Genomic DNA, 26,606 nt, shown 5'->3' with positions numbered 1-26,606 from the left:
TTTTTCAAAAAAAGGCATCTGGACAGTTCATTTGAATGGCCACAAGAGAGCAGTAAGAAATTAAAGCTTACGAAGATGACTCATGGTCACACTTTCTGTGTATGTGCTCTGCTATTAGGAAGACTCGAAAGACAGACCTATTTCTATTCGTTCTTAAGCTTAGAAACACAGTTTAGAATTTCTTAATTTTTAAAGACCCTTTAAGAAGGACAATATAAATAGCATTTGCTGAAATTTACTGAAAAGAACCTTGAGCTAGGGCTTTTCTGAACCTCAAGTTCATGTGTGGAAATAGAAGACAGTAATCACTCTGGGCAAAGGGACCTCTTGAGCAGTCATCCAGCCCATCCCTTCGGATTATTCAAGCCTGACAGAAAGGTATGTAACTCATTTACAAAGTCCCTCAGAAGGAGATACCAGCATCCTGTTCTAGAACATGGTCATCCTTTTAAAACATTAGCTATGAGGAAATGTATTTTTACGTGTAATTCTGTTTCCTCATGTTGTAATTTAGCTGCTACTTTAATAATATCTAGGAAGAGGTGGATGTTTGCACAAGACCTGTCCCTTTTTCTGTATGTGCCCCGTCCTTTTCTGCGCATACAAACTTTGCCACTTTTTACTTAGAATTTTGAATACTGTGAATACACAAAATAAATTTTAAAATTAAGAATTTGCAAAATGACCAACAACAGCCCCAATATACGAGACGTTGTTAAGAATCAGTCTCGGAAAAAGATTAAGAGCCAGTAGAAGAATAGACAAAGGACAAGAATGGGCAATTCACAAAAAGCAGACTCTCAGCTAGTCCGTAAACAATGATCCATGCTTCACAGTAAACAAAGGAATGTAAATTAAAATGGGGTACCTTTCTATTATTAGATAAGCACAGGTTTAAAAGAATTGTAACGTCCAGTGTTAGCAAGAGAGAACAACCACTAATACACACTGGGGCATTTGTTGGAACAACTTTCCTGAGGGCAGTTTGGGAAACATACATCAAAAACTTAAAAAAAAAAAAAAGAATTTTCTCTAACCTAGCAATTCGGCTGAAAGGAATTGAGTCTATAGAAACATTCAAGCCAACACAAGCATAGAGTGTAATAGTAAAAAGAATTGGGAAAATAAAAACTTAAATTGTCTCAGAAGCAGAATTGATTAAATAAATTAAGGTATACCCACACAAAAAGACTACTTTGCAAATCATTAAAAATACTGCATATACATATTTATTAATATTGAAAACCATTGTTATATTTTAAAATAAGATTGAAAATAGCAGGGCATGATTTCACATAAGAAGTAATTGTGAATGACTACATAGAAGAATGTCTGGATGATATACACCAAATAACAATTATCTGTGGGTAATGGCTCAGATTTCTGTCTTTTTCCCATAGACATTCTTATAGAGTCTGCATTTCTGTTTGTTTTAAATCAATTACATGTTACTTATAAAATTTATAAATACACAATCTTCCTTACCCCATGTCAGTGACCTGACATGCAACCTATTTCATCTTTTTCTGGATATTCTAAATGATCACATTCTCATTGATTTTGAAATCCATATTCAACCTATAATTAAGATAATGGAATATCTTTTGAAAGGGATTTTACTGAATTTGGCTTCTATGTAGCTGAAGATCTCTGATAAAAGGATAACTTTCCACTTTCTGCAGATTTGGAAAGGAAGACTAGGTTTCCTACTATAAACCACTGGCAGTTCTTCATTTTCCTCCCAGTTTAAATTATCTTTTGATTTCTAAAATTATCAACTACTGACTACCCACTATGAACCTAGTACTAGATTAGACCTCATGACAAGCTGCAAGATAAGTATTAGCCTCAATTTAAGATGGCACACAGGCTCGAAGAGGCTCAGTATAGCCTGTGAGGCTGAATGGTGTAGTGGAAGAAGGAGGATCACCCTATACTCTTTAGGAACCACAATTTTGCTTTTTTTTTTTTTTTTAACATGAAGGGGGTCTTTTTTCCTAATTGCTCACTTTTTCCTTCGGACATGTTTCCTTAACCATTTGAAGCTCATTTTCCTTCTACCCTCCCCCTGAACTCTTCCAGATTGAAAAAAAAAAAAAAAAAAGAGAAACACAAGAAAGTCTGAGATGCCTTTCAAAGTTTTATAATTTTCTCCCGGCCTTTACTTGCAGAAATTGAGAGTTGGGCTGTAAGGGTGGGTACAAGGCAAAGCCCAGTGGGCCCGTTCAGAGTCCCCCTCCTCAACTTAGAACCAATGGTCTGAATCACCCTGAGATAACTGCCTGCTTGTTGTACTTTATGGTTTCCGTTTACAAAATCAGAACAGGTTTTGTTGTCACCCTCCTTGGTCAGTTACAACTCCACCCCTCTTAAAAATGTATTTTCTCCTTCTTAGAAAAATCTAAAGAATGTATCATGGCGATGTAAAATCAGAAAAGAAAGTAAGTGCGTCTGTTTTATCCATCACATCTGAAAATGTCTCTAGCTGCCAATCAACGTGTGTCAATAGCCAGTGCTTTTAAATACCCTCCACTCTGTGGTTCATGGGATGACTTAGCAGCAGGACATTGAAGTCTGGGCTACACAATGCAGACAGCTTTGCCATCAATGATGAGTAAATGCACTAGTCATTTCCAGTCTCCCTTCTGGCTACCTTTGAAAAGGAATTACTTCACCATGCCCTGACCATTACCCTCTTGGGTAAAGAGGTTTTTTGAACTTTGGAGGATCTGCTGACTCTTACCAGTCTCTCCCTACCCGTTTTCTTTCCTATTCCCTGAACACTGTTCTCTTTCCACACCCAGGCTTTTTGTTTATGCATGCTTTTAAACAATATGTTAAAAACAAGAAAATAAGTTTGAACTTTAAAACAAATCTGAAGGGAACCAACAGAGCAAAGACATTCAACAGTGAATGGGCAGCAAGGCAGAGACATAGGAGATGAAGGGAAGGGCTGGTGGGTGGGGTCAGGGATTAGAACATGGGTACTTCCTTTCCTATCAGCTCACCAAGTTAGGGTGAGTCATCTAACATTAATCTTTTCTGGAAAATGGGATGTAAGGCTACTTCCTTAAAGAAATTCTATGTGAGCAGATACAGTAATATAGAAATACAAAACCTCTTTGAAAAATGTTCCCATAAAAACTCCAACTAGTCTTTTTCTCTCTCAGCTTGCTTAGCCTTTACATGTTGGAGACCATGACAAGATACTTCACTGACATTAAAATAGGGGGAATGTTATCACTCAATTTTTTTTGAAACTTGGCTTTTTTAGTAGAGTTAATATGTTATACCAGAGAAGGCAATGGCAACCCACTCCAGTACTCTTGCCTGGAAAATCCCATGGACGGAGGAGCCTGGTAGGCTGCAGTCCATGGGGTCACTAAGAGTCGGATATGACTGAGCGTCTTCATTTTCACTTTTCACTTTCATGCATTGGAGAAGGAAATGGCAACCCACTCCAGTGTTCTTGCCTGGAGAATCCCAGGGACAGGGGAGCCTGATGTGCTGCCGTCTATGGGGTCGCACAGAGTCAGACATGACTGAGGCGACCTAGCAGCAGCAATATGTTATACAGCAAGTATGAGGTTGCTCAACTTAATTAAAATAAAATATCAGATTCCAATTGTACTAACATTCATGAAGTGCCTAGCCTGTGTTGGATTCTCTCTCTAGGTACTAATAGAAACTAAATGAATGTAGGGCTCTGGCAAGAGTTAAGGTAACTGTAGAATCTAGGGAATGAAAATTAATGGGCCCTCACGTAGCTGTAGTAGATTAAGACCAGTCCTGGGCTTTTTCCGGCTAGTGGGCTTAACTATTAATAAATTCAATGATTTGGTCATTCAACCATCCACCCAACAAAAAAGAACATCCAGTGACTATTCCAGACCAGGCAATGACCCACCAAAAATAAGATAAAGTCCCCCTTTTCAGGAAGCACATATTACTGTATAAGGAGACCAAAAAATAAACACATAAGCCAATGGAACAATTAGAAAATACTAGAGAATAATGAGTATCCTGAAAGAGATAAGGTAGTTAAAGGAGAAACCCTAGGAGCGTTCTTTTTTTTTTAGTTATTGTTTTTTTTTAAATTGGAGAATGATTGTGTTACCACGTTCTGTTGGTTGCTACTGTGCAACAGCCGTAAGTGCATATGTATGTATATCCCCACCCTCCTGCCCCCCCTTACACCCTACCCTCCCCCCCATCCCAGCCCTCTAGGTCATCACAGGATGCCAATCTGGGCTCCCTCCCTGTGTTACACAGCAGCTTCCCACTTGCTAGCCATTGTACTCATGGTAGTTTGTATACGTGTCAATGCTACTCTCTCAATTCATCCCATCCTCTCCTTCCCTTGTGTCTACAAGCCCATTCTCTACATCTGCCTCTGTATTCTCACCCTGAAAATAAGTTCATTAATACCAGTTTTCTAGATTTCATACATGTGCATTAATTTATGGCATATTCTATTCTTTTTCTGACTCACTTGATTCTGTAGAACAGGCTCTAGGTTCATCCATCTCATTGAAACTGACTCACATTCGTTCTTTTTAATGGTTGAGTAATATTCTATTGTATAAATGTACCACAGCTTCTTTATCCATTCATCTGTCAATAGGCATCTAGGTTGCTTCCATATTCTAGCTATTGTAAATAGTGCTGCAATGAACATTGTGGTATATGTGTCTCTTTGAATTATGGTTTTCTCAGGGTATATGCCCAATAATGGGATTGCTAATTCTTGCCTGGAGAATCCCAGGGATGGGGGGAGCCTGGTGGGCTGCCGTCTATGGGGTCACACAGAGTCGGACACGACTGAAGCACCTTAGCACCAGCAGCAGTTTAATTTTTAGTTTTTAAAGGAATCTCCAAACTGTTCTCCATAGTAGCTGTTCTTTAGATAAGGTGGCTCTGAGAAGAGTTGTTTGAGTTGGTGACATGATGAGTAAGTTGAGATCCAAAGGATGGCTGAGAAATCAGTACTGTGATGAGACAGAAAAAGAGTATTTCAAAAAGAGGGAACAACCAGTTGAAAGTCTTCAAGTTAGAACCAGGAATAAAGTCATTGTGAATAAAATACAGTGCCCAAAGAGAAAGTAGTAGTAACTGAAGTCAGGAAAATGATACAGCCTAGATTATGACAACTTTTTGATGTCACAAAAAGGAGTTGGGATGTTGATCAGCATGTAACAAAAAGTCGCTGGAGGATTTTAACAGGAAAAAGAAAAGATCTTACCTGTATTCATTTTTTAAAGAAAATTCAGACTCCTCTATGAGGAATGGATTATAGGAGAGCACGAATGAAAAGAAGGAGACAAGTTAGGAAGCTTTATCAGTGAGCTTTCAGGTTTATACAGGCATATAAAGAAGCTTACATTGATTTATATAAGAAGCTGTATAATTCATCCTTGTAATAAAAAGATGGTGCCATGGACCAGATTCACCATGTAATATTAGGACTTCTTATGGTACACCTAGAAGTCTTTGACAGTGTTCCTTTGAAATATAATAATAATGATCTCACCAAATGAACTTGGTGGTGACAGAATTAAAGCAGATGAAACCAGAACTCTGCACTAGAAAATCAGTTTCTCTTTGTGTTTGATTCATTTTTATTTTCTTCTCAAACTTAAAAGAGCATTTTTACCAGAACTGATGATATAAATAATATTCACTCTGTGTTCACCTTCCTAAAGATGACCCCTTGGATTTCCAATCTCCCCAACCATTGCAAGCTAAGAAGAGGAAGGTAGGGTCAATAAGCTGCTGGTGCTAACATGGAAAATGAGAAGTAGAGCTGCTAGCCGAGCATAGGTACCATGTCTGGACTTCAGTAAGGCTGTAATCAGAACCACATTGCTTTGTAACAGGAAATCTGGGCTTCTAAGAACTGCAAAGTGGAGATTTACCAACTGACCTAATCATGCAAAGAAAACGTCAAACTGCAATAACAGATTTTTGTACTCCTGTCTGCTTAAAGAGCAGAGGTTGGGGCCCCTGCCCAGCACAGATCATGAGGCACACAATTATCCAGGCTCCATGTTTCAGTACAGAGTTTTGCTTAAATGTGCCAGATATTGTTAAAAATACAAAGAACCCTGTTCATAAACACCAGGCTTTCTACCGATCTAAAAGCACATGTTTATTTGTGTGGTCGGTGGCCTGCATATTTTAAGAATCATGTAAATAATAAAGTCAAACTACTTTAGTTGGTAAAAGTGAAATTGATGGCCCAATAATCAGACACATTTGTGGGTTGTTGTATCTGTACATACATTATTGATGAGAAATAGTAGCCATAGACTTGTGAGAGACTTTATAAAAATACACTTCAAAATTTACATCTTCCGTGGTGGGAAAGAATGGCCTTTCTTTTTTTTTTTTTTTTTTTTGCTTCAGAACACAAGTGGAAGACAGATATAATAATTTTTAAAACTTATAATGACTATTCATTAGCTACGCCTTAAGGAAAAAGAAATACAACAGTTTAAGGCTAATCAGACCTGGAATGGAAAGCTATCTAACCATTAAATATAATCAGAATATTTGAATTATTTCTTCCTTACCTTAGGGAAGAAAAGAGACCAAAGTTCAGACCAAGACAATCGATTGTTGCCCCATATGAATCCTAACTAGAAAAAAAATAAAGTCAGGGAAGTCTTCAATATCACAGAATAAAATGGCCAATCCTAATTAGCTTTAGAATATTTAGATGATTTCACATTTGTTTTAGACAAAATAGATGTTCCTTTTGAAACCTAAGTTTTGATGGAGTAACCATTTTTATAGTATGCCACCCTACCCTCACTCTTCTGTTTATAGACACCTGTAGTCTCAAAACATGCTCCCTGCAGAACTGAGTCCAAGCTAAGGTCATCACCAGTTGACAACCTTTTTTTTTTTGAAGTGTGAATAGAAAAATTAACATTCATTTTTAAAATTTATATATGTATTTTTACATTGTCTATTTTTACATATTTCTTTTTCTCATACCAAGGCAGAGATTAAGTTAGCATATAAATAACTCAAAATCACTTTCTGATTTTTGGCAAAGCATGATTGGTCATTTGTGATCTTTGCAGCTTCATCTGGATGGTGGACTTTTTACTTTTTGCAAAACCAAGAGTTGCCATCTCCATTTGATCACAGCATACTTTCTCTCTGAGCCTGCCTGAGGCCTCACCACAGAGGGCACAGAGTAGTGGCTGCAGAGACATGAAAGCTAGTTAAGGGGACTGAACCTCCTTGCTCTTTCTGAGCTCTGTGCAAATGGAAGTGAGTTTTCTCGTAGAATAAACATATGAGAACCAGCATCTCTGGAGCCCATTCATGTCACCCTTTCTTAATAAACTGCCATAGAGAGAGCTGAGGGAAAATCGCTAGGACTTCAGACAGTCTGGACCTGGTGTTTTTTTTTAAAAAGGAGAGCGATGTAAAGGTAGTGCATTTGTGTCCCACTCATTTTATCCAAATAGGCTAACAGATACAGTCAATAACAAAATGGTCAAGATGGAAAAGCAAAGCGCTCAGTGAAATCAGGATCAAATTCCATATCCCCCAGCTCACCACGTTCTGACTGCCAAGCCACATGGTGTATGATGGTTTTAAAGTGAACTACAACTTGCATGGGGCAGCGGGGGTTGGCGTTGTTTTAAACTGTACTATTATGGGACAGCTGATTAAGGGGAGTCACAGACATGAATGCACTGCACAGAGGTTCCTTTTGGGTATCAGAACAAATAACAAGAAAAAGCAGGAAACAATACCTTTAGTAATTAAAAGGAAAAGAAAGAAAACTGCAGCTTTAGGTGTGCATTTAAAGAGCTACTTCTGACTCAAATTCTGCATGATCATAGATCCAGAACAAAATAAAGCCAATATTTGATTGTTAACTAATGATGTGAGTTAAGAAATCTAAACCTTGCTTAGAGATAACTAGTATTTATAAAGATTTCATTCAGCATTCTATAATATAAATTATTTTAGTCTGTTCAGTATCTTTAAAAACACTCAAAATATACTGTTTAAAGCCTCAGGCTTAACAAGGTTAAACATACACTCTGGTAGGAAGAAAAATTGACTTATAAATTTGGAAATTTTCACTGAGTTATATGAAATAAGAAGCTAGTTATTTCCTGCATACTAAAGGTGAACAATATGCTTTTTCCCAAATAATTACAGGGTCAACATCACCATTACTCAAGGAAAACATTTAGGATAAGTAACTTAAAAATATTAATATAAAAGTTAATTTTCAGAATATATGGTTATGATATTACTGAGTTATTTCCTAAATAATGAATAATACAGTTCATTATTCTATTTGAGACATCAGGGTAATTTAGATTCATCTAATATCCAAATCCCATAAATGTGTTAGTAAGTATTATCTTTATGTCAGCCCAGGGAGCTACAACAACAATTCTTACCATGAAAAGGGAGCTGAAGTAAAAATCAATTTAAATGAATTGAGGAGGAATGGTCCCATTTAAATAGTTATCAGTTACCACTTTCCCAAATGAGATTTTGAAGAATATCCTATTTTACTTGAATATTTATTCTCAAACAATTTGGATTACTTTCCTTTTTCTGTTACTGCATTCACATTTCTAACCTAGAGATTAGGAAAAATAAATAATTTGCTTCTATGCCATTGTTCAGTTTTAGAATGATAAATGACCTACCTGGATAATGAGTGATTATTCATTTGTCAAGCATCTCCAGTGAACTTTATCCTAAATCTATGTAAGTATTGAGGGGCATTTGTGAAATAAACGAAGGGAAATAACAGAAAACAATAACTTGTCTTAATCTTGCACTATTTTATGAATGAGGGACTCTCCGGCTTAAGACTCACAGTTTGGATTTACTTTTAAAAGTATTGAATCATGTTTTCATGTATACTCTACAAGTAGAATGGTGTTTCTTACTACTGAGTCATACTGTCTGCAAGAACTAGAAAGGATTCTTTATATTTGCTGTTTGTGTGTTTTAAGACTTCTAAATTTTCTTTCCCAAACCAATGGAAGCATACAAACGTTGCATTGTAAATTCACACAATGGTGTGAGCTAACCTGAAATAATATGACTGTTGTTGACTGTGATTCTTTAAAAAAAAATTTCCCCCAGCGGCTGCTCCTGACTCCAGTTTTGAAACATTATTTCCATGCATATCCATGAATTATTTAGAATTTCTGACTTTGCAACTCTTTTTCTGCTGATTTCAACTCTGGTTTTGAACCATTGTCCTTAGAAAGATGAAGAATCTGTAAGACTGAGTTCCACAGGAGCCCCCTATTTATGTAAAAAGATTCTCCATAGGTGCTTTTACTTTCCAGATTGACTTTGTTGTTCAACAAAATGAACACATCGTTCGTTAGAGTTTTACTATAAACGAATGTAAAATGAGAGTTTATGTAGGTACAGAAACTACAAACATAATGGAAAACAAAAAAGAATAATTTTGCATTATGACAATTGTATCTGGAAGCAGAAAAGTCTCTAGCTTTTATCAAATTATGAGTCATCAAGGATGACTGAGCTCTCAAAAGCTTTCCTACCCATATTTTTCAAGTTAAAAACATTTTATTCTAGTATCTTTTTTAAAAAACATCCAAACAGCTAGTTCAGAGAAGTATTGTTTTTGATATATGGTAGTCAATTTCATCAGCAAAGAAAAAGGATTAAACACTTGCTATCTAAAGGAAAAAATTTTTAATTAATCAACTAACTGTCAGATTATTGCCATGAGGGTGATCACAGACAGGGTACCTTTCCATACAAAGACCAGCCATCCTTGAATTTGGAGGAATGGCAACGTCATATGGGTGCAACAGCACTAAGAAGTCTGTAATGGAATCTGTCTTCAAATCTAGCTTTGTTTGTTTTCTCCTTTTCCTCTTGCCTTTTCCCTTCTTCCCTCTCTTTTCCTTATGTTCTATTGAAGTTTTGGCGTCTCACTGCTCAACTCAAATAGAGCATCTAGGACCAAGTAGGTTTTTCTATTTGATTTGAACTTTCATCCAGATCATTTGCATCCTATAGACACAACACCATTTTTCAAAATAAGATCTGGCATCTGCAGTTGAACTCTGCAGTTCAACTGCAGATGCCAAAAATGCAAGGTGCTATGATGGCGTTTTATAGTGTCTAGTGGAAAAACTTGTAAGTGGAATTCTTTCTCCATCAACTTTCTTACATTAAAAGGATCAATTTTTTAAAATAAACTCAGGTTTATGGAAGAATCATCAAACGCAAATGCTTGGTTCCTTAGGGCAAAGCGTCTCAGTTAAGACACATTTTTATAATTTGCCTCTATTCCAAACGTTTGATCATTTTACTATGTTTGAGGGAGTGAAAGCTTTCTCTTCTGGTGCTTCTTGTATTCCCCAATAAATGTTGTTTATAAAAACGGTAAACAAATCTGATTGAATACATAAAATGGCCATTTAAGAATATAGCCTAAAATGATCATTTCAAAAGAATTTTAAGGTAGCAATATTGCAGATTTTTAATAAAAAACAGGTTTTGGAAGTTTGTCTTGATAGTCAAACTATGAAAAAAATATTCTAGTAATATCTTTAAAATTTTAATATTCCAGTAATACTTTAATAGTATACCATATTTAATAATTCCTAACAAATTAATACAACATAATACTATTAAATATCTCAGGAATTATTAAAATAATATATGTAGATTTCATTTTAAAATTACTGATAAATTTTAATTTGTATTGCACTTTAAAGTTAACAAATTTTAAGGAATTCCATGTCACTTTAAAAATGAGTGTGGATATAAATATGAATTTTTTAAAGCATACAGACTAGTCCAGTGGTTTTGAAAATCATCTTAAGTATAGTTTTAACTTTACTTTTCTATGTTGTCAATAGTATTAAAATAATTTAAATTGAAACTTGTTAAAGTAAAAAATTAATATTGTTACATATTTTAGTAAGTTATCAATTCAAAAATACTTATTTGTAAAAGAAATGTTTATTTATAAGTTCCTTCTATTACAAAATAATATAATATAATATTCTTAGGGAAATAATGACCTTTTTTTCTCAATAATGTAGATTTGTGTTCCCTCATTCCATGGTGTAAGCACAAACAGGAAACAAGAAATATATTTTTCTAAACTAGTTTAAAATCTTTTTTCAAGAACTGGAGCATACTTTGGATGTATGTTTCTTAGCTGTTTGTTTGTTTTTTTAGACAGGATATAGCAGTAACTTCCTACAATTTTAACCCTTTTGAAAAACACACTTATTCAAAAAGTTTTAATGGCAAAAGATAAAAACAAGAATCACTGACACATTTATAGCAGGAAATTTGAAAACTTAAGTTTTGTGCTTTCTTTGCAAGGAAATTTTTATTTTTTTTCCCAAACACCTTTGCAAATAACATAGAGCTCATGATAAACAAGATGTGTCTTGCAAAAAAGATCACATGTTAAGTAGTTAACCCAAGGTGCAACATGCCCCACTTTTTCCTAAATTATTAGGAAACACTTTCCAGAGTCAAGGAATAGCTTATTTATTTATATTTATACAATGTTTAAGAAATGATAATACACTTTTAGTCAAGAAATTACTTAAGTGAAATTATATGACTTGTGACTAACACTGCGTGCTTTTGTTTTTAAAAGAGAAAATAGAGTTAAGTACATTGTTGGGATGTATTTATAGCACATTTTTATTGTTAGGTTATGCTTTCAGAGCTTTAGGAACATTTGAGAACAATAATCAGTGGTGTGTAATGGTATTGTTAGTGGAGTCCTTTCTATTGAATTTTCAAGATGTTGTAAAATGAGATTATGTGAGTAGCACCTCTGGACACTTTTTCCCATCATTGTGTTGGTATCAATCGCTGACTTCCACCATTTCTCCGGGTATTAAATAGAGACACTGTTTCCCACTGCCTTGATTGGAGGGTTTATAATACATGACAGAACTGATAACCCTACTGAGATTAAGCATTGTAACCTTATGAAAGCTAAATGAAACCTTCAGCTACAGAGAGTGTCTCCAAGACAGATCTGAGAAGGTATAAGAAATTTTACTTTCATCACTTATTCTGACAAAGCACTTATCCACATGAGCATATCTAACCCAGAAAGATAGTGAGAAACCCTGCCTTCTTTAGCTTCAGCCACAGACTGGCAGCCCTACTACTGCTGAGACAACCTTTGTCAGATGCAGACACTATAATACCTCATTGCAGAAAGTGCAGCATGCTTGCATGTCCCTTAGTGCACACGGACAGACTGCCAGTGCACAGCAGATCAGTTTGCAATTGGGAGGGCTCGGCAGGGCTGGAAATTGATGTATGAAAAACGGTGTCTATTCCTGGCATTGCCCCTGGAGTCATCTGTAACTATGGAAAAAGCCTTCTCACAAAACTTGCCTGTTTCCCCCATGGACACACCCACAAATACAAAGAAAATGAAATTTAACAATCGGTCATTGACTCTCCTCCATAAGGATCAGTAGAGTCAGATATTAACCTATCATCTAATCTGATACATTGAGAGCTGTATACCAGTTTGTGAGGCCTGGCTGTAGAGACCAATATAGCTACATCCAGTCACTGACACTGTAAACAGTTTTGTTACATTTATCATTCTCATTGGTTATGGGCAATCCCCCATGACCAAAGTACAGAAATTGCATACCCTTTACTCACCTGTCTCCAGACTTTTAAAAAAAGCAGCTATCTCAAGAAAGCCTTGGAGAGTGCCTTGTTTAGCAGAGAATTGCTACCTAGAACTGAAATGCTTATAAATCTTTCCACCTCTTATTTGTTGTCCTTACTTAGGTTGATCCCTCTTTCATATCCACCCAATCCACCTAGTGTTCTCATTGACTTAGAAGCTTAGTCCCCACCCAACTTCCAACTTCCATGAAGTGTTGCCTGGATTCTGGCTCAGAACTCCCCTTTTCTCTCTCAGTCTGTATGTTTTACAATTCATTTCAACAGGGAACTATCAACTGACCCATTGGAAAGAATATAAGCTAAGGCTTGAGGAGCTGGTGACAATTTAATGTTGTAGAAAGCTTTTTCAGGTGATCAGTTGACAGTACCTTAATCCAAAGGAATTGTTTTTTTCAGTATTTTTTCTAGATGTTTATTTATGTTTTAAAAAATCTCAGATACAGACATTTTCTGAAAGGAGCTTTTAGTTAACTGCAAAGTTACAGTGGATTGTGATAGTCTAATGCTACTCTGAGCTTATCAAATAAATGATACACAAAGGCTTTCATTTAATTCTGGACTCCATATTCTAAAATGATTGACAAATCATAAGGTATTCAGATAAGCATGACAGAATAGGAGTTCAGTTCAGTTCAGTCGCTCAGTCATGTCTGACTCTTTGTGACCCCATGAACTGCAGCATGCCAGGCCTCCCTGGCCATTACCAACTCCTGGAGCTTACTCAAACTCATGTCCATTGAGTCACTGATGCCACCCAACCATCTCATCATCTGTTGTCCCCTTCGCTTCCCGCCTTCAATCTTTCCCAACATCAGGGTCTTTTCAAATGAGTTAGCTCTTCACATCAGGTGGCCAAAGTATTGGAGTTTCAGCTTCAGCATCAGTCCTTCCAATGAACATTCAGGACTGATCTCCTTTAGGATGGACTGGTTGGATCTCTTTGCAGTCCAAGGGACTCTCAAGAGTCTTTTCCAACACCACAGTTCAAAAGCATCAGTTCTTCGGTGCTCAGCTTTCTTTATAGTCCAACTCTCACATCCATACATGACCACTGGAAAAACCATAGCCTTGACTAGATGGACCTTTGTGGCAAAGTAATGTCTCTGTTACTTAACACGCTATCTAGGTTGGTCATAGCTTTTCTTCCAAGGAGCAGGCGTCTATTAATTTCGTGGCTGCAGCCACCATCTGCAGTGTTTTGGAGCCCCAAAAGTAAAGTCTGCCACTGTTTCCACTGTTTCTCCGTCTATTTGCCATGAAGTGATGGGACCAGATGCCATGATCTTAGTTTTCTGAATGTTGAGCTTTAAGCCAACTTTTTCACTCTTTCACTTGCATCAAGAGGCTCTTTAGTTCTTCTTCACGTTCTGCCATAAGGGTAGTGTTATCTGCATATCTGAAGTTATTGATATTTCTCCCAGTAATCTTGATTCCCAGCTTGTGCTTTATCCAGCCCAGCGTTTCTCATGATGTACTCTGCATATTAGTTAAATAAGCAGAATAGGAGAGAGGTCTGAGAATCAAATCACGTTAAGACAATGAAAGTAACTATGGATGTTTTATGGTGAGAAATCTTTCAGATGAGACACCCTCATGATCTTCAGTGGACAGGGTTATAGCAGGAGGAATTAGACTTATTCAGCATGGTTCCCAAGAACTCCATGTTATAGAAAGAAAGATGCAGCTCTATGTATAGAAAAAACTATCCAATGGATCTGTTAAAAATGAAAATCTTCTTTATGAAAATATCTGAGACAAGTATCAAATGACTGCAATTAACAAAATCTTGTTCTCAGCCATTCAGTCATGTTTGACTCTTTTCAACCATGTGGACTGTAACCCACAAGGCTCCTCTGTCCATGGGATTTTTCAGGCAAGAATGCCAGAATGTGTTTGCCATTTCCTCCTCCAGGGCATCTTCCTGACCCAGAGATCAAACCTACCTTTCCTATGTCTCCTGCATTGGTGGGCAGATTCCTTACTACTGAGCCACTTGGGAAACTCCTAACAAAATATTACTCTAGAATAATTTTTAAATAGATTATTGAGAGGGGAAAAAAAAAAAAGAAGAAGGAGACACTTACAGAATGCAACTGCAGGCAGTGTGGTCAAGCTTCCTAGAAATCTCCTCTCCCTGTCTCTTCCTCTTGAGAATCACACAGACTCATCTTTCTCTTTTTCTCTTAAACCTGCTACATTCTTCTCTCTGCAGAATGAATTGATCCTCAGAAATTCCTGGTTTCTGTGCTTCCACAGTTTCAACTTGCGTGTGGCTCTGATTTGCTGTAGCAAAAACTCTATTATCATCGCCATTTTCCTTAGCATTCTAGAACCCAACAGCATCTTTCTTCCATTTCTAGGTTTTATGGTTCAAATTCTTCCAACAAGGTTTTGTTGGATTCTTTTGAGTCCAGTTTCCCACAGATGATTCAGTGCTGGGACAAGGGGCAGATTCTTTTAGAAGAGTATAAGGGAGAGACAGTCATTAGAACTGTTCTAGTCATCTAGAACATGATAGTGAGTTCTCTCCTTCTGGAAGGGGAGCAGAGACTAAACAATCATCCTTGGCATTAAAATCATCTTGAAAGTGAAAAAGTAAGTGTTAGTTGCTCAGTCTTGTCCGACTCTTTGGGACTCCATGGACCATACTGTAAACTATGAGGCTCCTCTTTCAATGGAATTTCCCAGGCAAGAATACTGGAGTGGGTTGCCATTGCCTTCTACAGGGTATCTTCCTGACCCAAGGATCAAACTCGGGTCCCCTGCACTGCAGGCATGTTCTTTACCTTAGTCCACTATTATGTCCACTATTAACATCACCTTAGTCAAGGTCACCATTGTCTCTCATTTGAAATATTTCAAATGTCCAATTTGCATTCCAAGATGATTTCAACTCATTTCCACATTGCAGCTAAAGCAAATTTTCCAACCAGTTCTAGCATGTCATCATGTTTAAAACAAGACTTATCAGACTAATTTCAAAATCAAATATCCTTTAAGAATCCACATAGTCTGGGTCTTGCCAGCCTCTCTGGCCTCATCATATACTTTGCTCCTTGCTCTCAGTGCTTCGACCATACATTTCACTTTCAAAAATGAAAATTTACCAAGTTTCCTATCACCTCAATACTTTTAAACTTGTGACATCCTGTACCGGAACACTTGGTTCTATCTTTAGGTTAGTTAACTTCAACTGAGCCTTTACATCTCAAATTAAGTATCATGTCTTCAGAGAGGTACCCCCCCCCCGCCCCCGTGAATGTTTGCTCCCATGGCACACAGCTATCATTCTTGCACATTTCAACCCAGTTGAATTCTTTAGTTCAGTGTGTGTCTTTCCCACCAGAGTATAAAATCAATGGGAACACCTCCTAATGTCCAGTGAGGTCCATGGTTTACATAAAATATAACTCAATAAATATTGTGGAGAAAATGAATCATTGGAGAGATCTAGGTCTAATACCAGGTATTCTGAAGATGTGAAATTATTTATTATTTCTAGGAAGCTTGACCTCACTGCCTGCAATATCTGATTGCATTTCCAGAGATGATGAAAATTTGACACATCTTAAAAACCTATAAACATAATTAGAAAAAGCAAGACACTTTGTGAAAACTTATGAAATCAAAAGTATATTTTAAAAGGTATTGTTATTTCTCCACACAGAAGGAAAGCAATAAAAATTTTATGTGGGTTATTGTTTGGTATAAATAAGCTTTGGAATAAAGAAATTTCAGACAAGCAGGAAAAATACCAGATTTTAATTCTTTCAAGAAATTCTTATTTCAAGTACCTAATATATGCTAGGAACTATTCCAGATATTTTAGGAAAGCAGGGCGAAAAAAATAGAAATTAATCCATGCCCTTAGGGAGTTTATATTCTAGTAGAATAGCACTGTTAATAAGATACACAAAAATATTTTTAAAAAATTAAAATAGCGAGGTATTCACCCAGACTTGGTCGATATTTGAAAACTTAAATATTTCTGAAGTTAACCTACAAAACATTAGTATTTTCTCTCCTATCCATTAATCTCCTAGGGAATCCTCTAGATGTTGCATAGAGATATAAGAAAAAGACTTTAAATAAATATTGAAACACAGATAGATGTAACTTCTTTGGTAGATTTGCAATTCATAGATTTATGTCTAAATAAATTATGTAAATATTATTTGAACTTGGATAACTTAAATATTTCAAAGTAACAAAAGGCTAAGATTCCAAAAGATTTACAAAAAATAAGTTAATTTTAGTGACCCTGCCCCTTTTTGCTCCCTCTAACACCCAGCAAGATAGCAGAGAGATTATGGAAAGAACAAGATTCCTAATAGTCCCCGGATCAGATTGGTCATGGGGATACATGAGAATCTAGATGCCAAGAGTAGAAAAGAAAACGGGGGAAAAAAATTGATATGGTATCTCTTTTAATACCTTTTGTTTTAATTCCAAGGGATTCTTTGTTGGTGCAAGGCAAACAATAGACTCTGTAAGAGCAAAGTTCACAGCACAATAGAGGCTCCAAAATGGATGTCAATGCAAAAGGAAATTGGGCCACTTAGAAAACAGAATGTTGCCTTTCATCTTAAAAATTGAAGCCAAATTTAACTCAGAGAAGACAATTCTGAGCTCAATAGAGATCTGTGGCTTCTGTCATTGGTTCACTTAGAACTCACATATATGTCCAACAGAGATCATCAATGCAATATCTAATAACACTAAGAAATCATTCATTCATTTGATAAATATGTATTCACGCCTACTGTATATTAGGTACAATTTTAGGCGCTAAAGATAAAGAATGAAATAAACTCTGTCCTTACACAGAGTACAATCTAGAAGATAAACATATAGAAAATAAATAGATATATGTCTAATATAACGTCAGATAGTGATAGTGCTATAAACGGAAATGTAACAATATAAGGTGATAGTGAATAATTGGAAGTGACCTTTAAGATAAGATGAACACATATGACTTGTCTGTTAAGGTGACATTTAAGCTACAGAGGAGTGAACCAGGAGAAGCCGATCCAAAGAGGACTGTAGAGAGGGAGCTGGGCCAGTATGGACCATAATAGGATATAGTGGTGGCTTGGAAAAGAGTAATAGGAGGTGGTAAAAATAGTCAAATTTAGCAGAAAGAGAAAGAGAGGAGATATTATCTACCTACTCAGGCTCACAAATAGAATTTTGGTGTTAGATCACCAGTAAACATTGAAGATTCCATCAAAGATGATAAAGAGAGCTTCAGTGATACTTGTAGTACTGGTGCAATTGTTAAAATGCTCTCTGGTAGTGACCACGGAACTGTGCTTCCTGATAACAACATGGGTAATAGGAGCCAAAATAATAATAGAAGCAAGGTAGGAACAGTTATTATAGTAAGTACCAATGTTGGTGAGGCAGGTAAGAGAGCATCTAATATTTATTGACATACTTGCTTTAGACCTTTTGCAAGTGAATGGTGGAACCTCAGGTCTGCAAAAGGCAAAGCATGGATCCTGGAGGATTAATAATAGACTATTAAAATCTTAACCTGAAAATCTATTAAAATACCAATCCTGAAAGATGATGCTGTGAAAGTGCTGCACTCCATATGCCAGCAAATTTGGAAAACTCAGCAGCGGCCACAGGACTGGAAAAGGTCAGTTTTCATTCCAATCCCAAAGAAAGGCAATGCCAAAGAATGCTCAAACCACCACACAATTGCACTCATCTCACGCGCTAGTAAGGTAATGCTCAAAATTCTCCAAGCCATGCTTCAGCAGTACACGAACTGTGAACTTCCTGATGTTCAAGCTGGTTTTCGAAAAGGCAGAGGAACCACAGATCAAATTGCCAACATCCGCTGGGTCATCAAAACAGCAAAAGAGCTCCAGAAAAACATCTATTTCTGCTTTATTGACTATGCCAAAGCCTTTGACTGTGTGGATCACAATAAACTGCGGAAAATTCTGAAAGAGATGGGAATATCAGACCACCTGACCTGCCTCTTGAGAAGCCAGTATGCAAACCAGGAGCAACAGTTAGAACTGGACATGGAACAACAGACTGATTCCAAATAGGAAAAGGAGTACATCAAGGCTATATATTGTCACCTTGCTTATTTAACTTATATGCAGAGTACATCATGAGAAATGCTAGGCTGGAAGAAGCACAAGCTGGAATCAAGATTGCCGGGAGAAATATCAATAACCTCAGACATGCAGATGACACCACCCTTATGGCAGAAAGTGAAGAGGAACCAAAAAGCCTCTTGATGAAAGTGAAAGAGGAGAGTGAAAAAGTTGGCTTAAAGCTCAACATTCAAAAAACTAAGATCCTGGCATCTGGTCCCATCACTTCATGGCACATTGATGGGGAAACAGTGTCAGACTTTATTTTGGGGGGCTCTGGGATCACTGCAGATGGTGACTGCAGCCATGAAATTAAAAGACGCTTACTCCTTGGAAGGAAATTATGACCAACCTAGATAGCATATTCAGAAGCAGAGACATTACTTTGCCAACAAAGGTCCGTCTAGTCAAGGCTATGGTTTATCCAGTGGTCATGTATGGATATGAGAGTTGGACTGTGAAGAAAGCTGAGCACAAAAGAATTGATGCGTTCGAACTGTGGTGTTGGAGAAGACTCTTGAGGGCCCCTTGGACCGCAAGGAGATCCAACCAGTCCATTCTGAAGGAGATCAGCCCTGGGATTTCTTTGGAAGGAATGATGCTAAAGCTGAAACTCCAGTACTTTGATCACCTCCTGTGAAGAGTTGACTCACTGGAAAAGACTCTGATGCTGGGAAGGATTGGGAGCAGGAGGAGAAGGGGACGACAGTGGATGAGATGGCTGGATGGCATCACTGACTCGATAAATGTTAGTCTGAGTGAACTCCGGGAGTTGGTGATGGACAGGGAGGCCTGACGTGCTGTGATTCATGGGATCACAAAGAGTCAGACACGACTGAGCGACTGAACTGAACTGAACTGAAACTCTCAACCAAGTACTAGCCCCTCTTGTAGCTGCCATGCTTGGTATAGTAACTTTGTTAGAGCAGATTAATAAAGACTCAGATGACTGAATATGGTCACTGATTGGGTTAAGTGCATTCTTTTCTAATTGTAGCAGAATGGAAGATCAGGAACAATTCACAATCACTTGAGACAGACAATTGCCTATATGTCTTATCTTGTCCTCGAGGTTCTTTCACTCCCTGTCAAAGGATCATCCAAAAACCTACATCACATAGATATTCTGCAGAAAATCAGTTTGGCCCAATATCTTGATACTGTCATGTTAATTAGACAGAATGACCCAGAGTGGCAAGTAGATTGGAGATCTTGGTGAGACACATGCATTCCAGGTTAGAAATAAACCCAAAGAAGATTCAGAGATGAGCCAGTCACTGAAGATCTTTGATATGCAGTGGTCTTGGATTTGTCAGTGCTTCCCATCAGGTGGATTCTTGGATGGATTAACTCAAACTTTATACAGGCCAACAAAGGGAATTTTCCTAACAGGAAGAGCTTTTGGCTTTAAATTCAGTTATTTTGTTCCCTAGGCCACCCACTTTGGATAAAATGATTAGTTCAGTTAGAATGTATACAGCCTTGTAATTAATTGAATTGGTTATTCTGAATCCTGATAGAGAAAGGATTGGCAGGTGAGGGGTAGCGAAGTTTAGGAAAAAGGCATGTATACGTGCTCAGTTGCTCAGCCATTGTGACCCCATGCTCTGTAACCCATCAGGCTCTTCTGTCCATAGGCTTATCCTGGCAACAATACTGAGTGGATTGCCATTTCCTTCTCTAGGGGATCTTCTGATCCATATGGATGGCTTAATATGAGTGGTCATGAAATATGAAGATCTTTGTATCACATAATGTCTCTCACATGACAGCAGTTGCCAGAGAAGAGGCCTTAAATAACAAAATAGAAAAAATTACTCAATAGTTGACATCACCCTTCCTGTCATTGGAAGCCCCCATTCTTGCACAATACATGTAAGAATAGGATAATCTCATGGGAATGGAAATTTTGCACTGGATCTAAAGCACAAGCTAGCTCTCCTTCACTGAAGCTGATCTAGCTACCGCCACTGCCAAATGCCTGAAACAGTCATCACTGAGTCCTCTATATGGTACTTCTTCAAGTAGAACAATTTTGGAGAAGCTGATGATAATATTGGACCACTTCTACCTATATTCCACATGTATTCTTAGTATAGATTTGCCTTTTTTTGCTTGAGGGCTTCAACTAGCACCATTAGCAGAGGGTGTGCAGACTTTCACTATTAATACAGGAATACTAACAATACGACACTCCATAAGACTAAGGAATCCTCTACAGCAAAGGAAGTGTGGTGCTGGGCACAAGACCATTGAATCCATTGGGCATATCTCATGCTGCACCACTTAACTGGCCTGACAGAATAATGGAAGAGTATAGTGAAGGGGCCAGCTAAGAAATTATACATTCAATCCACAGAGTACCTGAATCCAGGACCCAGGAAGTATAAATGAGTGGTGCCACTACCATAATCCCCATTGACTTGAGGAATTTGTACTTCCCCTACTTGCCTGTTTAGAGATGTTGATTCCCAGAAGGAAATGCTTTCAGTGGGGAACATTATATTAAACTTTAAGTCACTTTGTTAAGAGACCTACAGCAAGGAAAGAGATGACTATGCTAGCAGGGATGATTAGCCTTGATTATCAAGGAAGGGAGATTTGCCACTACTCAGAGGAGGCAAGAAAGAATGTGTTTGGTACGCATGTGATGTACCTCAGTGTTTCTTGATACTTCCTCACCAATACTGACAGTGAATGGAGAAGTGAAGCAGCACAGACCGAGAAAGGCATGGTGACCTTGAGATCAGACCTCTGAGAGATGAGAGTCTGGGTTATCCCCAGAAGGTAAGTCACCTCGACTAGCATATGAGCTAACCAAGGGAAATTTAAAATCCGTGATAGAGAAGGCAGACAATGAATATCTGTTGCAGCTTCAATAGCAGCTACAGCAGTAGCAGCTATGGCTAACTGCTATCGTGTTAGCTGTCTTGTTAACATTTTTCTTTTAAGTTTCTCCAGGTAAATATGTCTATCAGGATCATGAAGGAGCTTCTCCTAGAAAGTGGATCTGAGCTATGCCAAGAGTGGGGCTAAGCCATCCTATCTCTATGGATGCTGGGGTATGCTATGCATATTTTCCTGCTTCAGTATTAATCATTCAGTCTGTCACCTACTGGAAATTGCCCTCAGATGAAAGGAGTCACCTTATCCAAGACTATGCTCCATTTCCAGGATCAGCCCTCCTCCAATGACTGGTTGATGCTCAGCACAAAGGACCAGCACCTTGACACAATTTGGGATAATTCTAAAGGCCATCTCAGCTTCAAAGAATTCCACAAAGTGGGTTGAGATCTTCATTGTAACTGTATCATAGTGCCACCTCTCTCTCCCCTCTCCAGTCATACCTCCTTCACTACCAAAGGTATTGTTTCCAAGAACGCTCCCGAATAAATTTCCTACAAACAAATCTCCAGCTCAAAGTCTTTCTTAAAGATCCCAATCTATACCACAGGATGAGGTATTACTTATTATTAGGTGCTTAGTATACTTTAATTTTATTCCTGCCCCCCAAAACCTGCAAAGTTTATATTCAACTTTAAGTTTATATTAAACCCAGGGGAGGTGGGTTCAATCCCTGGGCCAGGAAGACTCCACATACTGCAAGTCAGCTAAGCCAACGAGCTTCAGCTACAAGTCCACGTGCCCTAGAACCCATGCTCTGCTGCAGGAGAAGCCGCTGCACTGCAACAAGAAGACCATGCATCTCAACTAGAGAGTTGCACCTGCTCACAGCAACTAGAGAATGCCCAAGTGCAGCAACGAAGACCCAGAGTAGCCAAAAATAAAATTAACTAAGTAATTAATTAAAAGATAATAAAGTCAACCCATTACAGTTGAGGAAAGTGAGACTTAGAAAAGTTGAATGCCTTACCCAATATTGCACCATCTATAACTGGTGGAATCAAGGTCTGAACCTGATAAACAAACTTCTCAAGCCTGTGCAAAATATTATAGAAGGTTGAGTGTTCCTGTCAGGGGCAATCATGTGAACGAAGATAGAGATAAATAGATAGATGATAAATTAGATAGATATAGATGAAATATAGAGTATTTTGTGAAGGATAGTAGTGAATGGTGGGCAGTGACTGGTGATGTGAGTAGCAGTAGGAAGAAATAAGTTAGAAAAAGAAGAGCTCAAATTTGAATAAGCCAAGAATGCCAGAGCAGACATGGGCTTACCCAATAATTGAAACAGTTTTATAAAATTCTCAAATGAATGCTCTTATCTCCCCAAAGGAAAAAACAAAACAGTTCAGTTCAGTCGCTCAGGTGTGTTCGAATCCTTGTAACCCTGTGAACTGCGGCATGCCAGGCCTCCCTGTCCATCACCAACTCCCGGAGTCCACCCAAACCCAAGTCCATTGAGTCAGTGATGCCATCCAACCATCTCATCCTCTGTTTTCCCCTTCTCCTCCTGCCCTCAATCTTTCCCAGCATCAGGGTCTTTTCCAATGAGTCAGCTCTTCTCATCAGGTGGCCAAAGTATTGGAGTTTCAGCTTCAACATCGGTCCTACCAATGAACATCCAGGACTGATTGATTTCCTTTAGGATGGACTGGTTAGATCTCCTTGCAGTCCAAGGGACTCTCAAGAGTCTTCTCCAATACCACAATTCAAAAGCATCAGTTCTTCGGTGCTCAGCTTTCTTTATAGTCCAACTCTCACATCCATACATGACCGGAAAAACCATAGCCTTGACTAGAAGGACCTTTGTTGACAAAGTAATGTCTCTGCTTTTTAATATGCTGTCTAGGTTGGTCATAACAACAACAACAAAAAAAGATATGGCTTCTTGACAAGGCGAAAGTTAATGGAAACTTTACGTTCACCCACTTAATTCTGTTCTATCTTTGCCCCGTATGAGAAAAACCAGGGGTGGAGGGAGAAGTGGATGGCGATAGCATAAAAAAAAAAATCCTAGACGCCCCTCTTCAGGCCTTCTGGGGTGAAGGTGCCAGTCCTGGAATGCTACACTCCTGGCCTCCTGTGTTTATTCAGCCCTGGGGCTGAGGTTTGCCTTGGAGTTGTAACCTTTATAAGGGGTTTGCTTAATGACAGAATTATTCAGCTGCATACCTCACCCCAATTAGAAAAAGGCTGTTTGGATTCTAATTGGCCTTGACACAAGTCTGCTTAAAGAGATTCCCCAAGAATTATAGAGCTACTTTCAGAGTTTGACTTGGCTGGGAGTATGAAATGTAACACGGTTTTTTGAATTTTCTGCACTTACCATGAAATGACCAAGCCACAGGTATCAAACATGCTTTGTTTTTGTGTTATAATCACATTACAAATTGAACATTTCCACATGTGCAAGTTGGCAAATCTAAAATGAATGATTATGAAGATTGTAATTACATATATCAGGTATATATGGCCTACATATTTTCACTCACACAAAAGTGTATTTTCTTGAGTCCCTAGACATCCAGATATAGTGTGTTTATAGGATGTAAAACCATCATCCTATATATACACCAAAAATGTATATTTTTAAACAGTTATCACCAGGTCAGGTGATAAGTCGACATAATATTTGGAAGGTGCAAAACCAGGAAGGGATAGAGATTCCTAAGTTAACCATGAGGAAATGACTAACAATAATAGGTTGAAATCAAGAATATAATTTGGACTAAATATCAAGAGGAGGGGAAAAAGTCAGCTTCCTGGCTATAACTGTAAGGCTATGAAATAATTCCTAAGGGAAGTAGAGACCTCTTCCTTAAAGCTGGACTTTGTAAATGAGGCATGCATTCTTGGAGTCCCTTATAACAAGCCATTTTGCTTTGGGGAGAGGAAGGAGATCCCTTCTGTTTCCATTTTCTGTGACCTGATATTAAGAAAAAAATCTCAGAAATAATCATATAATAACGCATTAAATGTTCACCAAACCACCTCTGAGCAAGATCCTGCCTTTACCTCGTAGTGAACATTATGTCTCTGGTTCCTTCACAGCCAAGAAAAATCCCAAAGTCATGCAATTTGTATTATAGTAACCTGGATTTTTTTTTTCCCCCCGAACTTAGCTTGGTCTTGACGGCCACTTGGTAGTCTTCAATTCCTCTCTGTGCCCCTCTCACTGCTACAGGGAGATTTTCTTTTTTCCCTAAGAAAAGCAACCATATTTGTCAGGGTTCCTCTCCCCCATCTCAACCTCAACCACTTTCTTTCCATGGAGATGGGTTCTCAGTCGGCCAAGAAAATGAAAGCATAAAGACTGAGTGCTTTCAAACTCCTTCTCCCTCCACAAACTGCCCTGGATCCATAATTTTCCTCTCTTTCCAGGGAGGCTGGAGCCCTCCTTTGTCCTTGCTCTGTGTGCCATCCTGACCCCTATCATCTCCTATAAGGACTTGGCTGTCAGTCACTCACTCTTTTCAGGCTCTCAACTACTCCCCCAAGGTTAGTTTCTTCCCCCTGGCATGTAAATATGCCTTTGCTCACCGATTATTTTGGGAAGTGCTTCTCTGGTCAGCTCTCTAGAAGGCAGACCATCCTGTTGCTGGGCACACTCCTAGGGTCAAGGCATAGATATAAGGGGGATTGCTGGCAGGGAAAGAGGTGTGGATGGAATTTGGACTTGTGGGCTGGGTGGCCATACATATGTTATGGGTGCAGGGTTCCTCACTGTATGGAGGTTATGGGGTGGGAGCAAAAAAGGGCTCCTGTAGGCTGGCATTGACCTCTCCAAACTACCACAATCCAGGGCAGAACTCTGAAGAATCAAAGAGCTCAACATTCAAGCCTGGCTTTCCAGATGGTTATACAGGTACATTCGTCAAGTTAGAATGTGTAGAACATCTTCAGCAGTTCTTGCTATTGGTTCACAGCTTTTAGGCAGTAGACATACAGTATGTTTGCCTCCACTGATACTCTCTCCTGGACCCTGTTAATATGAAGAGTGTCCTGTCTTGAACTACTATAAGCTGGCTTCCTGTATTTACCATTCTCTAGCAATGCATAGGGCCTCCCTGGTGGCTCAGATGGGAAGGAAACTGGCTGTAGTGCAGGAGGCCCAGGTTCAGTCCCTGGGTCAGGAAGATCCCCTGGAGAAAGGAATGGCAACCCACGCCAGTAGTCTTGCCTGGAGAATTCTGTGGCGTGGGGACATTAACAACATGGTACGCGTCAGGCTCTCTCACCCCACGTTCTCACGCCCTCTACCCCCATGTTCTGTAAACAATGACTTTGTACAGTTATGTAACAGCTGAGCTAGCTTATGGCAGTGCTCAGGCGTGTCACAAGGTACTCACTTGGCCACAGGCTACTTTTGTTCTTTAAGTCAATGGCACCCCACTCCAGTACTCTTGCCTGGAAAATCCCATGGGCGGAGGAGCCTGGTAGGCTGCAGTCCATGGGGTCGCGAAGAGTCGGACACGACTGAGCGACTTCACTTCCACTTTTCACTTTCATGCATTGGAGAAGGAAATGGCAACCCACTCCAGTGTTCTTGCCTGGAGAATCTGAGGGACGGGGGAGCCTGGTGGTCTGCCGTCTATGGGGTCGCACAGTGTCAGACACGACTGAAGTGACTTAGCAGCACGCTCCACCTGGAAAAGCCCTGGGGGCTGCGTGCAGTTATGTTGTGTCTGCTGCTATGGCTGCTGCACCAGCCAGGAGAGAATAGAACTGTTTGCAGTTCCTACAGTTTCTCAAGTTTTCTTCCAGCCTCTTAGCTTGCGCCTTGCCTACCACGGGTTCAGTGAACAGTGTGGACAGTGTGAACAGCAAGACAATGGGCATCACGAACAGGATCATCAA

At 38.6% G+C, this 26,606-nt stretch overlaps 1 long non-coding RNA gene across 1 annotated transcript; it reads left to right on the top strand.

Annotated features, from left to right (window-relative positions):
* Nucleotides 1-88: 88 nt before the first annotated feature.
* On the top strand, nucleotides 89-22,251 carry LOC105603494 (uncharacterized). The gene is made up of 3 exons (XR_001022677.4): nucleotides 89-378; nucleotides 21,795-21,904; nucleotides 22,017-22,251. It is a non-coding gene; the product is annotated as an uncharacterized LOC105603494 (long non-coding RNA).
* The last annotated feature ends 4,355 nt before the right edge of the window (nucleotides 22,252-26,606 follow it).

The sequence above is a fragment of the Ovis aries genome, chromosome 1, assembly GCF_016772045.2.
Source record: "Ovis aries strain OAR_USU_Benz2616 breed Rambouillet chromosome 1, ARS-UI_Ramb_v3.0, whole genome shotgun sequence".
NCBI lineage: Eukaryota > Metazoa > Chordata > Mammalia > Artiodactyla > Bovidae > Ovis > Ovis aries.
The sequence above is the reverse complement of the archived record's forward strand: the minus strand, read 5'-3'. Positions and strand labels throughout refer to the sequence as shown.